Source organism: Oryctolagus cuniculus, chromosome 15 (assembly GCF_964237555.1).
Source record: "Oryctolagus cuniculus chromosome 15, mOryCun1.1, whole genome shotgun sequence".
NCBI classification, from domain to species: domain Eukaryota; kingdom Metazoa; phylum Chordata; class Mammalia; order Lagomorpha; family Leporidae; genus Oryctolagus; species Oryctolagus cuniculus.
This window is the reverse complement of record NC_091446.1, coordinates 26,101,860-26,114,235: the sequence shown is the minus strand read 5'-3', so window position 1 is coordinate 26,114,235 and position 12,376 is coordinate 26,101,860.

Here is a 12,376-nt window from a genome sequence, read left to right as displayed (position 1 = left end):
ATCTTTCATCTGTTGGTTCACTCCCCAGATGGCCATAACCACTGTAGCTGGGCTGGTCCAAAGGCAGGAGCCAGAAGCCTCTTCCAGGTCTTCCACGTGAGTGCAGGGGCCCAAGCACTTGAGCCGTCTTCCACTCCCTTCCCAGGCACACTAGCAGAGAGCTAGATGGGAAGCAGAGCGCTTGGGACTCGAACTGGCACCCACATGGGATGCTGGCACTACAGATGGCAGCTTAACCGATGTGCCACAGTGCCAATTCCAGGAGTCGCTTTAAACTATCACTAGTTCATCCTCAACAAATGTGCTACAAATCTATGCCCATAAACACACACATATTTTTTGGAATAAATGGGTGTAATATGGAAACTGTTCTGCAACTTTGTTTCATTTAAATATGTTCTCTATGCCTTTTCATACAATACATGCAGATAAATACCTTTAGAGTGGTTCTGTACTATTCTACTAAATGGATATACCAAAAATCTTAACCAGACTTTCCTACATCAATATAGAGAAAGTGTTTGGTTTTTCTCTTTTACACATATTATTGTAAGAAACATTCTTGGGCCGGCGCTGTGGCCCAGTGGGTTAACGCCTTGGCCTGAAGCACTGGCATCCCATATGGGTGCCGGTTCTAGACCCGGCTGCTCTTCTTCCGATCCAGCTCTCTGCTATGGCCTGGGAAAGCAGTGGAGGATGGCCCAAGTCTTTGGGTCCCTGCACCCACGTGGGAGACCTGGAAGAAGCTCCTGGCTCCTGGCTTCAGATCAGTGCAGCTCCGGCCATTGCGGCCATTGGGGAGTGAACCATCAGATGGAAGACCTCTCTCTCTCTGCCTCTCCTCTCTCTGTGTAACTCTGACTTTCAAATAAATAAATAAATCTTAAAAAAAAGAAACATTCTTGAATATTCTTTGCCCATTTATATAGGATAAGTTCGTAGAAGTGGAATTCCTAGACCAGATGTTGTGAGAATTTAAAATTTAAAAAAAATTGTCTAAATCACTTTCCAAAAAATCCATCACCAATTTAAATTCAAAAAGTTCCCAAGATCCATGCAAGAGAAAACTACTTCTTTGCAACCTTATTGACTGTGGACATGCCAAAACTTTTAATTTTCAGCATTAAGTGGAAAATATTACTTTGCATCCTTCAAACTTACAGGTATCTTTGTGTGAATTTTAATCCTCTAGGAGAATGAATTTACAAAGCTTTTTCAGGGCTGTGCCTGGATTCAACACCGTGCTCCTGCTTCTGCCTCCAGCTCTTGCTAATATAGACAATGGAAGGCAGTGATGATGGCTCAAGTAATCGGTTTTCTGCCACCACACGAGAGACCTGGATTGAGTTCCTGGTTTCTGGCTTTGGCTCCAGCCCAGCCCTGGCTGTTGTGAGCAAATGTGGAGTGAACCAGCAGATAGAATAACTCTGGCTCTCTGCCGTTCAAATAAACAAATATCAACCAAAATCATTTAATTGCTGTCTTGCTGAGTGCTTAACTTCTTATGTTATTAAACAGATTGTGAAAAATGAAGTGTTGGGCTCCGCACTGTGGTGTAGTAGGTTAGGCCTCCACCTGCAGCTCTGGCATCCCATATGGGTGCAGGTTCGAGTCCTGACTACTCCACTTCCCATCTAGCTCCCTGCTAATGGTCTGGGAAAGCAGCAGAAGATGGCTGAAGTGCTTGGGCCCCTGTACTGTGTGGGAGACCTGGAAGGAGCTCCTGGTTCCTGGCTTTGGATCGCCCAGCTCTGGCTGTTGCTGCCCTCTGGGGAGTGAGTCAGCAGATGTCTCTCACTCTCTCCGTCTGTAACTCTGCCTCTCAAATAAATAAATAAATCTTAAAAAAAAAAAAAAAAAAGAAGAGAAAAGTAACTGGAACAGCACCTGTATGTGGTGCTGTCAGTGTAAAATACTGTTCTTTAAGCCTATTTGTTGTTTAAAATTCATAATAAAGGGGTTTTAAATCCTCTGGTTAATTTTCTACATGCTTTTAGGAATTAAGGATATGTTGATTTTTTCTTTCTGTGTACAACAAGAATAAGTAATACTTTCACTAGACAGAAAATCCCATTCTGGTACCAGCATTGTGGTACAGCAAGTTAAGACACTGCTTGGGATACTAGGATAGTGGAGTGGCCTGTTTGAGTCCTGGCTACTCCACCTGTGATCCAGCTTCCAGCTAATACACCTGGGAAGGCAGCAGAAGATAGCCCAAGTAATTTGGCCCCTGCCACACAGGAGGGAGACCCAAGTGGAGTTTGGGTGGCTCCAGACTGGCTTATACCTGGCTGTTGCATCCATCTGGGGAAGTAAAACAGTGAAAGGAAGATCTCCCTCTCTTCTGTCTCTCTTACATTCTCTCTGTTACTCTGCCTTTCAAATAAATAGCCACGAGGCTGACCCCAAATAAATAAATTTTAGAAGTCTCTTTAAAAAAAAAACTCCCATTCTTTATTAAAAAGATTTGTTGAAACTGAAAAGGTATATAACCTTACAGCAACTTTGCATGTAATAGTAATTGAACTAGCTTGTTTTGCCAACTCAATAAAGAGATGAGTAATTTGAAAATAACTTGGCTGGCCTGGTTTACAGGAGTGTAGCACATTGTAAATGAGTTTATCTGGGTCCTATCAAAACATAAAGGAACACAACCGCCCTTGGGGAAACTTAGTCACGCGGCTTGAGGGACTGGCAAGGGAAAGCTGTCTGTTGATTTGGCAGGATTGGGTCTGGTGCTGGTGGCATTAATACTCGCCTTCAAAGTGGTCTTTATCCCCTAATAATTTCCTAATCCTGTTGTTATGTGAACCAGCAAACGTCTAAAGCAGAGCTGAAGAGCGGAATTTGGGTGGTTTCCCGAGTGAGGCAGGAAAGGTCTACGGAGCAGAGGACTCCCAGGGTTCCCGTGGAAGCTGCATTCTGCGAAATCTAGTGGCTACCGATCAGAAGCAACGTGTTCTACAAAGTTCTACACGTCTCTGTAATGATCAAGGCTAATCCCACATAGAAAAACCATCTAAGTGGCTTCGAGGTGATGGGGAAGGTCTCCCCCAGTGTGGCTCACTTTCGTGTTTGGGAGGGGCTTGGGGAGTGCTGTTGGTCTGGAACTGGAACCTGGGGACTGAGTGTTTCACCCGACATTGAGAAAAATGATGTCTGTAATACTTGTCCATTTCAGACAATTGAGAAGATGGTCATGCTGCTACTGGGAAGGAGCTAAAGCCCACACAGGTCGCTGTCCATGTCCATTTCTTTCCTGAGAAAGCAAAGTTTCAGTGAACAAAGTGATCAGCGAAGGAGCATTTCTTAGCATTTTGTTGGCTTCCTTGAGTACAGAGTTATGTTAGCTGCAGCATGGTAAAGCAACTCTGGGTTGTTTATTATTATTGTTATTATTATTATTATTAAGGCAAACTATGGATTCCTTTGAATAAGATATAAGGCCATAATAATTGATTATAATAATTAACTAATTAGGCAACATCATTAAAATGTAATTTTGAGTTTCCTTGAGGTATAATTGACACAATAAGATGCACATTTTTAAAATGTAAAATTTAACAAGTCTGATATCTGTGAATCCATCACTGTAATCAAAACAATGAAGATATTTATTAATACCCCTCAGTAAAATTTCCATATTGCTCTGTGCAATCTCTCCCTTCTTTTCTTTTTTTTCAAAGATTTATTTATTTATTAAAGTCAGAGTTACAGAGAGGGAGAGAGAGAGCGAGAGAGAGAGCGAGAGAGAGAGAGAGCTCTTCCATTCTCTGGTTCACTCCCCAGATGGCTGCAACAGCCAGGGCTAAGCCAGGCTAAAACCAGGAGACAAGAGCTCCATCCGGGTCTCCCACTTGGGTGGCAGGAAACTCACACACTTGGGCCATCCTGTGTTGCTTTTTCCAGGCCATTAACAGGGAGCGAATCAAAAGTGGAGCAGCCATGACACGAATCAGCATCCATATGAGATGCTGGCATTGCTGGCATCGATTTACTGGATGTGCCACAGTCTCTCCTTTCTCTCTACCTCCAGGCAAATTTCTGTTATGATAGTTTACTTTGTATTTTAGTCTCCATTTACTGTATAAGTGGAACGTACTCTTTTTTGGTCTGGCTTCTTTCACTCAGCATGATTATTTTGAGATTCATCCCTATCACTGCATATATCTTTAACTCACTCTTCCTTACTGTTAAGTAGTTAATACTCCTTTGTATGGATGTGCTGTGATGTGTTTATCCATCCATTTGCTGGTGGGTATTTGAATTCTTTCTAATTTTTACTATTACTCAAAGCTGCTGTGAACATTCAAAGGCAAACTTTGATAAGGAAATGTATCTCCTTTTCTCTTTGGTAAATACTTAGGAGTGAAATGACTGGATCATATGGTAACTGTGTTAGAGAACTGCTAACCTGATTTTCAAAGAAGTTGTACCACTTTTCATTCTCACAGGAGAGTATGAGAGTTTTTGCAGTTTCTTTACATTCTTGCTGACACTTGATTGGGAGACTCTTCTCAATTTTGGCCCTTCTGTTGGATGTGGACTGGAATCTCATTGTGGTTTCAATTTGCATTTGCTAATGTAGTTGAGCATATTAAATTAATTAATTAATTAAAGATTTATTTATTTATTTGAAAGGTAGAGTTATGGATAGAGAAAGAGAGATCTTCTATCAGCTGGTTCTCGCTCTACGGGGCTGCAACAGCCAGAGCTGGGCCAGGCCAAGGCCTGGAGCCAGGAGCTTTATCTGGGTCTCCCACATGGGTCCAGCGGCCCAAATACTTGGGCCATCCTCTGCTGCTTTCCCAGGTACTTTAGCAGGGAGCTGGATTGGAAGTGGTGCAGCTGGATCTCAAACTAGCACCCATGTGGGATGCCAACATTGTAGGTAGCAGCCTAACCTGTTTTGCCACAGAGTACCCAGAGAAGATTTTAATATGCTTATATGCCCTTTGTGTATTTTCTTTGGTAAAAGGTGTGTTCAGATAGGTTGTCAGTTTTTTTTTTTTTTTTTTTTTTTTAATTAGATTTGTTGACTTGGAAGGAACACCCTCAGGGCAGCTGGGTCACTGGGTTCCAGTCCCAGGTCTGGTCCCTTTGTCACTGTGTGATTTTCAGCTCTGACTTCCCCCTCTAGACCTCTTGTTCTAGAAACTCCAAACTATGAGATTCAAATTCTTTGTTATTTGTTTTGCAAATATTATTTCTTAATCTGTGGCCCACCTTTCTTAATAGCATTTTATAAGCAGGAAAAGTTTTTAATTTTTATAAAGTCCAATTCATTGACTTCATTTTTGGAGCTTGTGCTTTTTGTGTTGTATTTCAGAAATCTTTCTCAAAGCCGAGATCTAAGTTTTTCTCCCCACTTATTTACGACATTTTATAATTTTAGCTCTTAGGTCTATTTTTCATTTGAGTTCGTTGTTGATTGTGGCATAAGGTAGAGGTTGAGGTTTCTTCTTCTTCTTTTTTTTTTTTTTTTAGAAGATTTATTTATTTATTTGAAAGACAAAGTTACAGAGAGGCAGAGGCAGAGAGAGAGAGAGAGACAGAGAGAGAAAGTGAGGGGGTGGGGTCTTCCCCCCTGGTTCACTCCCCAGATGGCCACAACAGCTCCTGTGCCAATCTGAAGCCAGGAGCCAGGAGTTTCTTCCAGGTCTTCCATGGAAGTGCAGGGGACCAAGGGCTTGGGCCATCTTCCACTGCTTTCCCAGTCCATAGCAGAGAGCTGGATTGGAAGTGGAACAGATAGGACTCAAAACAGTGCCCATACAGAATGCCAGCACTGCAGGCACCAGCTTTACCCGCTACACCACAGCACCAGCCCCTCTTTTCTTTTCTAAGATTTATTTATTTGAAAGTCAGAGCTACACAGAGAGAGAAGAGGCAGAGAGAGAGAGAGAGAGAGAGAGAGAGAGAGAGGTCTTCTAGCCGCTGGTTCACTCCCCAGTTGGCTGCAACGGCCGGAGCTGCGCTGACATGGAGCCAGGAGCTTCTTCCTGGTCTCCCACGCGGGCTCAGGGGCCCAAGGACTTGGGCTATCTTCTACTGCTTTCCCAGGCCATAGCAGAGAGCTGGATGGGAAGTGGAACAGCCGGGTGTCGAACCAGTGCCCATATAGGATGCCGGCGCTTCAGGCCAGGTCGTTAACCCATTGCGCCTCAGCGCCAGACCCCCTCTCTTTTCTTTTTATGTGTCTGATTGTTATAGAATCACTTGTTGAAAATATTACCTTTCCTTCATTGAGTTGTCTGCATCCTGTATCAGAGCGCTTCAGTTCAATGCTGTTAGTAAAATGGTATCATCTTCCTAAGCCCAGCCTGGCTTATTAGAAGTCAGGTGACCAAATGGCCCAATCACGGGATTTGCTGCTTCCACTTCCTTAAGTCTGCAAAGCTATGCAAGACCTGTTCTCCTAGTACAGGCTGTTATCCTCTCTGTGCACGGGGAGGCAGCCTGTCGGGTTTTCTCCACCCAACAATAAATCTTTTCCCTTATTCTGCTGTTTGGTGTGTTTTGTGGTGGCCTTTCTTTACAAATGCCCAGCTCCATTTCAGACTCTAGCTTCCTGGGAGACCCTGGGAGGCAGGAGGGATGGCTCAAGTGACTGGATTCTTGCTTCCAGCTGGGAGACCTGAATTGATTTCCTGCTTTTCAGCGTGGGCCCCAATGGGGAGCCTTTCTAGGCATGTGGAGAGTGAGCCAGTGGCTGGGAACTCTCTCTTGTTCCTGCTTTGTCTCTGCCTCTCAAGTAAATAAAAAGTAAAACAAAAGAGAAAACATAGAATTTAGTATTAACTTGTCAACTTCCAGAAAAATGCCTGAAGGGATTTTGGTTGTGTATGCATTGAATCTAGACATCAGTTAGATGAGAATTGACATCTTAACAATGTCAAGTCTTCTAATCTATGAACGTGGTATATCCATATCATTCCATTTATTTGGATCATATTTAATTTCTCTCAATAAAATGTCATGTTATAATAATTGATTTCAAAAACTAGTTGATTATAGCATATTATTAAAATGTGTTTTTGATGTCAAGGTCTATATTTCCTTTTAAGTGACAGTAGACCAGAATTTGTCTTAGAAGAGAGAGGTAGGCCAGAATCTTTGGGGGCTTGTGAGAAGTTGTACTCCTACTCATGGAATTTCTAAAACTTCCTCTCATTTTTATCAATAAATGGTACCTTCTTCCCCAGAATCATAACAACATTTTCCATCATCTTAACAAGAGATTATCTGTATATTCAACAGATGACTGCCATTCAGAATTACTAATCAAAACCAAATACATTTTCATTAAAAGTTCAATAGAAAGAAAAGATAAGGATAAGATATGCACAAAAAGTTAGAATTATTTTAGGTTTTCTCAGAAAAAAAATGTCTTTAAGAAGCAATCATACAGGGAGCCAGCGCCGTGGCTCACTTGGTTAATCCTCTGCCTTGCAGCGCCGGCATCCCATATGGGCACTGGGTTCTAGTCCCGGTTGCTCCTCTTCCAGTCCAGCTCTCTGCTGTGGCCCAGGAAGGCACTGGTTGGGCCCTGCACCTGCATGGGAGACCAGGAGGAAGCACCTGGCTCCTGGCTTCGGATTGGCGCAGCACGATGGCTGTAGCGGCCATTTGGAGGGTGAACCAACGGAAGGAAGACCTTTCTCTCTGTCTCTCTCTCTCACTATCTAACTCTATCTGTAAAAAAAAAAAAAAAAAAAGCAATCATACATTTCAACTATTTTAAAGGTTACAATAGAGATCAATAGATTTTTTAAAAAGAGATAAATAGATTTAACTTTAAAACTGAATTTAGTGGGGCCAGTGCTGTAGCATAGCAGATAAAGCTGGCATCCCGTATGGGCACTGGTTTGAGTCCTGGCTGCTCCACTTCCCAAAATCTAGCTCTCTGCTAATGAGCCTGGGAAAGCCTCAGAGGATGTCCTAAGTGCTTGGGCTCCTGTACCCACATGGAACATATGGAAGAAGCTCCTGGTTCCTGGCTTCAGACTGCCCCAGATCTGGCTGTTGCTGCCTTTTGGGGAGTGAACTAGCAGATGGAAGATCCTTCTCTCTGTCTTTCCCTCTGCCTCTCTGTATCTCTGCCTCTCAAGTAAATAAATCAATCTTTAAAAACAAACAAACCTGAATTTAGTGTTTGGACATATCTAAGTGAGATTTTTGCAAAAGGCAATAAAGTCTAGGTGAGTCAGAGAGAACAGATACTCAAGTTGCAGTGTGTGGAGTGGATGCAGCCTTTCAAGGGGACATACAGAGCACTTTGTACATAAGCAGGGAGCTAAGAACTTGAGGGTGGAGAGGGATCTTCAGAAGCTGCCTGTATTTAAAGGACACAGCTGAAAGGCCATGGAACAATGTTGTACCTGAGGGAGTGCAAACAGAGGAGTGCCACACATGGATTAAATCTGATGGTCTTTTATTGCCGGCAGTGGAGAGCGGGCTCATGCCCTAAAGAACTCTCAACCCCAAGGCCCAAAGCAACAGGGTTTATAAAGACAAAAAAAAAAAAAAAAAAAAAAAAACACCCACAAAATCGGGAGAGGAATACATAGTTGCTAGGATCAGGGGGGAATACACGGTTACTGGCATCAAGCTAACCTAAAGCCTGTGTGAAAGTAATATCAATTATAATCTTAATAATACCAGTTACAATCCTAACAATTTCAGTTGTAATCTTGACATGAATCCAGGTATTGGCCTAAATCATATGTAGGACATAGACAAATTACAATCTTATCATTAACCCAGGTGCAACCTATCTGTTTTTAAGCTTGCGTGATCATGCTAGGGGGTTTCTATGCTTTGCCAAGTGCGATGCAGTGGACTGCTATTGTCTGAGTGTTTTAGATCATAGTTTCAGACCAGAGTCTCATGGTGAGGGGGGTGCTTTCTCAAGTTGGAGTCTCGAGCACTAAAAAATGGAGTCCCTACTGTCGAGGTGTCACTTCAACAGGACAGAGCCCAAGCAACAAAAAAGACAGGAAAGACAACATCCTGCATATTTAAATGACTGCACCAAGCTCTTCGCCACGAGCCAGGACAACTAGAACTTTATAAGTTATCTTTGTTGAAACCGGAGAAAGGCTGCAGGCCAGCACAGACTCTCAAGCACTCAGTCTGGTTAATAAAGCATGGGCTGGATTTCCATCTTCCATGACCCCCTTGGTTGTTTTTTGTTTGTTTGTTTGTTTTGTGGTACACAAAAGCTGAACAAGAGGTGTTCCGCAGGCTGAAGAGGGATCTAGAAACCACAGTTCCTAACTCAGTTGGTTTGGGAACGAGGTGGTTGGAGTCAGCACAGTTGAATACAAATGCTTCATCAGAAAAGAACTTTTCTAGCAATCAGGAATACAGGTCATGGTGGGTAAGACTTGGCAAAGAGCCCCAGATAGAAATTAAGGCACTGCTGATGCAAGATTAAAGTGGAATGAAGGGGCCAGTGCTGTGGCACAGCAGGTCAAAACCCCGGCCTGCAGCGCCGGCATCCCATATGGGTGCCAGTTTGACTCCGGCTGCTTCTCCTCCGATCCAGTTCTCTGCTGTGGCCTGGGAAAGAAGTAGAAGATGGCCCATGTCCTTGGGCCCCTGCACCTGTGTAGGGGACCCAAAAAGAAGCTCCTGGCTCCTGGCTTTGGATTAGCCATTGCGGTCATTTCAGAAGTAGACCAGCAGATGGAAGTCCTCTCTCTCTCTCCAGCTCTAACTCTCTGTGTAACTCTTTCAAATAAATAAAATAAATATTAAAAAAAATAGAATGGGGGCTGGCGCCATGGCGCAGTAGGTTAATCCTCTGCAAGCGGTGCCAGCATCCCATATGGGCGCTGGTTCTAGTCCTGGCTGCTCCTCTTCCAATCCAGCTCTCTGCTATGGCCTGGGAAAGCAGTAGAAGATGACCCAAGTGCTTTGGCCATTGCACCCACGTGGGAGACCCAGAAGAAGCTCCTGCTCCTGACTTTGGATTGGTGCAGCTCCAGCCTTGGCGGCTACTGGGGAGTGAACCAACGGAAGGAAGACCTTTCTCTCTGTCTCTTCCTCTCACTGTCTGTAATTCTACCTCTCAAATAAATAAATAAAATCTTAAAAAAATAGAATGAAGAAGACTGAAGAAGACTGAACAGGGCACTCCATCCCAGAGGTCAGGTTCTAGTGGAGGATTTAAAGGCTGGAGAAAAGTGATGACAGAGTGCTGGGACACTGGTCAGCACATTAACCCTCATGATGCTGCTTGTTGGCTGCACAATTTCTGTTCCGAAGTCCCCTCATGTCGATGGGATGTATTTGAGCTGAGATGGTGGGAACTGAATGTGTGTTGCAGGATCTAAGAATTAATTGGTCTTTGTTAGGGAAACCAAATCAAATCTCCATTTGATTTCGGATGATGGCAATAAAGAATAAACTTTCTCTCTGTAGCTCTGCCTTTCAAATAAGGAAACAAATCTTTAATAAAGAAATAAGTAAAGTATCCTTGATTTGGCTAATGAATTTTTAAAAATGATTTATTTATTTATTTATTTATTTGGGAGACAGAAATGGATAGAAGGGGGGAGGTCTTCCATTCATTGGTTCACTCCCCAAATGACCACAATGGCCAGAGCTGAGCTAATCTGAAGCCAGGGCTTCTTCTGGATAGCCCATGTGGGTGCAGGGGCCCAAGAACTTGAGCCATCTTTTACTGTTTTCCCAGGCCATCAGCAGAGAGCTGGATTGGAAGAGGAGCAACCAGACTTGAACCGGTTCCCATACAGGATGCCGGCACTGCAGGCGGTGATTTTACCTGCTATGCAGCAGAACCGGCTCCAGGATATTTTATTTCATAACGAGAATTGACTGCATTCATATGAATTTTTAGATTAAAATTATCCTGGTTTTAACAATGCTGTTTTAAGGGTTAGAATTTCCATTGCTGATTATTGAATGGTTAATCTGGCTTTCCTAAAGTCTGGTCCATTGAACACCAATTTTACAACATGACACTTTACAATACAGTCTGTAGTGTTAAAAATGTTTGAGAAACAATGGTTCCTCTTGTGCAGAAACATGAAACACATTAGTTGATTAAAAGTTCTACAGTTGTTGGGTTTTGGAGGAATAACTTCCAATGTTTTTAGCACAGTAGAATAGCTATGGTTGACAGTTAATTATGTATTTCAAGTAGCTAATAGAGAAGATTTTGAATGTTCCCAACAGAAAGAAATGATGACTGTCTGAGGTGATGGAGGTGCCAATTACCCTGAAGTGATCATTACATGTTGCTTGCATATATTGAAATATCACATTGTACCTCATCAAAAATGTATAATTATTATGTCAATTAAAAATAAGAGATATATATTTTTAAAAATTCTGCAGTAAGAGAAACCTCTGAAACTTTCCTTAACCAGCAGTTTTCCAAAGTTGTGTGGCTGTACTACTCCTTTTTATAGTAAAGTCATAGCATCATTTCAGTTATAGATTGTTGCTTACCAAACTTCCCTAAAACTTAGTGGTCAGGTTAAAAACAATCATTTGTGTAGCTCATGAGTTAGCAATTTGGGCATGCTCAGAGGGGAAGGCTTGTCTCTTCACATGGTGTCAGCTGGGGTAACCTGATGAAGGACTGCAAGGCCAAAGTCCACATGGCTCACTGACAAGGCTGGCTAGCTGATGTTGACTGTCAGCTGGGAGTTCAACCAGAACTGAGGGCACAGGTATCTCCATGTAGGATTCTGGATTGTTTGGGCTTCCTCAGGGCATGGTGATGGGTACCAAAATTGAAGTAGAAACTTTTAATCTCTTAAGGCTGCGGTCTGGAGATTGGCATATCACTTGTGCTGTTATATTGGTTAAATAGATAAAGCAATGCAAGAAGAAGGGGCATAGGTTTCCACCTCTTGATGGGAGGGATTTCAAACAATGGAGGGGTTCTGTGTCACAACTGCATGTACAGAAAAATCGTACACGGCGTTAAGTGCAGAGTTTAGTGATTTTTGTGTAATTAACTCACGCAGTCAGCATCTAAAAGGCCCCCTATGTCTTCCAGTCACTGCTTCCTCAGGGGTGACCAGCATCTTGACCCCTAGTATCTGAGATCTGCACTGGGTTTCTCAACCTCAGCTGGGTCATCTCTCAAGCTGCCTCGTGCACTCTAGGAGGGTTAGTAACCTCTATGGCCTCTAGCCACCAAACGCCAGTGGCATCCCCTCACCTCGTGATAACCAAGAAAATATCTCCAGAAAGAGTCAAATATCCCTGGGAGTGGCGGTGGTGGTGGCGAAATCACCACTAGTTAAGAATTGCTAGGCAAGAAAATAGTAGCTCTTTTATTATTTGTCTAAATCCCATTTGATCATCTAGAATATAAGTTCCATGAGAATTCAAG